This window comes from Coptis chinensis, chromosome 3 (assembly GCF_015680905.1).
Source record: "Coptis chinensis isolate HL-2020 chromosome 3, ASM1568090v1, whole genome shotgun sequence".
Lineage (NCBI taxonomy): Eukaryota > Viridiplantae > Streptophyta > Magnoliopsida > Ranunculales > Ranunculaceae > Coptis > Coptis chinensis.
The window spans coordinates 118,081,861-118,084,951 of record NC_141458.1 but is presented as its reverse complement, the minus strand read 5'-3'; the positions used below and the strand labels follow the sequence as shown (position 1 = coordinate 118,084,951).

The 3,091-nt window shown below is 37.3% G+C and overlaps 1 pseudogene; it reads left to right on the top strand.

Moving 5' to 3' along the window:
• The first annotated feature begins 1,756 nt into the window (after nt 1-1,756).
• LOC147513560 (xylan glycosyltransferase MUCI21 pseudogene) lies at nt 1,757-2,504 on the top strand (annotated as a pseudogene).
• The last annotated feature ends 587 nt before the right edge of the window (nt 2,505-3,091 follow it).

The following is a 3,091-nucleotide window of genomic DNA, read 5'->3' as shown; positions in this document are numbered from 1 at the left end:
GCTTTAGCGAGACTAATTCTAGGTTGAGGAGTGGATTGCATGGAGTAGGTTTGATTGCTATATATGTAGTTGAAAGGTACGTGAGATGTGGTAGGATTTAACTACAACTTATTTTAGGGTTATTAACTAAACAAGCTCCCCATCCAAATTAATAGTTGCAATTTGACCCACCCCATTTTCGGTGATTTAATTATCATGCACGCTCGATGGGCATGCATGTTAATTAATTATGGATAACGAGTGAGTGCGTATTCTTGCTTCCCAAACTTGTATTAACGCACACTACACATATCTTGTAGATCTGTTCTTAAATTTAACCTAGATACGTATGTATATAAAATTTATATGTTCCTTCGAGCTTTTCAAATTCGAAAATGATCTCTTTAGAACATAGGTGGAACTAGTGCTGTCAATGGATCGGTTTGGGTCAGGTTCTGGAAAATCCGAATCCGAACCCGAACCGATAAGAAAATTGAGAACTCGAAACCGAACCAATAATATTATTTCTCATCCGAAATTGAACAGAACCGATAAAATATATTGCAACCCAAAATCGAAAACTATAAAATCAATTCAATCCTAAATTAAATCAATTAATTTTAGCCACACAATTGATAAACATATACAAAATTAATCATAAATATTACTAAAATGTCATCTTATCGGTTTAGGTTCATATCGGTTCGGTAGAAGGCAAACTCGAAACCAAACCAATACATTATCGGTTTGGTTCGGTTTCGGGTCGATAGAGGACAAACAAAATTATCAAAACCCAAACTATTTTTTATCGGTTTGGTTCGGATCGGTTATCGGGTTATCGAAACCCATTGACAGCCCTAAGTGGAACCGAGGGTTGCATGGGGTGCATCAGAGGCCCAACAAATCTGGGATAAACTCTATTAATACTTTAGTAATTAACTAGAAAAATGTCCAAAATGTAACAATTCGCACCCCAAAATTTTTTATTGAAGTTCCCACGTACCTCTAGCTCTAGCAGACCCAGACATTGAATTATGGTTTATCTATGTTTTAGATCGAAGTTATACAAACTAAGACAAAATTTATAGGTTGTCACTCATTAATTAATGGTGTTATTATTATTATTATTATTATTATTATTATTTATTTATTATTATTTATTTTTTTATTCAACTTGTTTGTTAATTAATCCATGAGTCATGCAAACTCTTGTATCGACTTTAGAAAGGGGGCAAAATGTCACTTGGTCCACCCACCCCACCCTCTTTCTCTTCCTATTCCTCTTCCTCTTCCTCTTCTAATATTTTCTCTTTTTCATTCTCTCTCTCAAATTTTCACCCTCTCATCTCCTTTCTACGTCACGCCACGCAGTGCTATGCAGTTATTCTAGTATAGAATTGTTCTATTAGACCCTATACGAGGAAATGGGAGACTGGCATCATGGATACCATTATGGAGTTAGACCTTGTTGTGAAAAAAAAAGGTTCTAAGGTTTGCCATCTGTGTGAAGTTAAACACTCTGTTCCAGCTATTGTGTTTTCAACCGGAGGCTATACTGGCAATGTTTACCATGACTTTAATGATGGGCTTATACCACTGTACATCACTTCCGAACATATGAAGAAGAATGTGGTGTTTGTAGTATTCGAGTACCATCAATGGTGGATGAGTAGGTACGGTGATGTCTTATCCCGCCTATCCAATTACCATGTGATCGACTTCAGTAATGACAAAAGAACACATTGCTTCCCTGAGGTAATTGTTGGTCTCAAAATCCATGACGATTGACGAGCTTGCCATTGATTCTTCGTTAGTGCAAGGAAACAAGAGTATTAGTGATTTCCACAACGTTCTAGACAAAGCATATTGGCATAGAATACAAGGATGGATTCGAAAGGAGAAAGAAAAGGTGCTATTGTCTTCATCACCAACATTATCTGCACTGGAAGAAGATGAAGAAACTGAACTAGCAAAATACAAAGAGAATAAGAAGCCGAAACTGGTCATCTTATCCCGAGGTGGATCAAGAGCAATAATTGATCAACATTTGTTAGTGCATTTAGCAGAGAAAAAATTGATTCACAGTGATGGTGTTGAAGCCAGATAGAACAACTGAGCTGGCCAAGATATATCGGGTTCTCAATTCTACTGATGCCATGGTTGGAGTCCATGGTGCAGCCATGACGCATTTCCTCTTCATGAGACCCAGTTCTGTTTTAATCCAAATTATACCCCTTGGCACAGACTGGGCTGCAGAAACTTACTACGGTGAGCCGTCGAGGAAGTTTGGGCTCAAGTACATTGGATACAAAATCCTTCCGAAGGAGAGTTCTTTATACAACAAGTATAATAGTGATGACCCTATACTTAATGATCCAGACAGTATAAATGCAAACGGGTGGCAATTTACCAAGAAAATCTATCTGGATGGGCAGAATGTCAAGTTGGATTTAGAACGATTTCGGGAGCAGTTGTTTCACGCCTATGTCTACACCATCTCGGAAAGGAGCAGAGGGCTTTCTTAGCATACTTAATTGCCGTTATTGGTGATTGAACTCTCTTGGGTCTTCTTACATCCGTGAACATATGTAGAAGGTAGCTAGCTTGTAAAGGTTAACTTTGTGACATTTTCTGTCTATATATGTACGTTATACAGTATTACCATTTTTGGCGAGAGCCATAACTTCTTTTCTGTATAAATTTATGTATCAGGATTTACCATTATAAAGTATTACATTTTCTGTGTATTGGATTTTGTTTGGGGTAAAGATACGTGTATTGAATTTGTCACAGATGTTATCATCTTTGAAGAACTTTTCTGCCTCAGTTTGCGCTAGAGAGATACATGCTCAGCTCTTTTAGAACTTGAGCACTCCCAGTAATAGGAAGTCCAGAAAAACCGTAGTATACACTAAAAATCACTAGTAGATCATGTCATACATCCAATTCCATTTGGTAAGGGTTGTAGCGTGGACTTTCCTAATAGATATGTAAAAACAGCATTGATTATTCGTTTGAGATGCCATTTAAATTCTTTTCACAGCAGGGAATACCTGATACACAGAGAAACAAGGCAGGCCTAGTCTTGAAGCCTGCCAACATCTAAATAGAA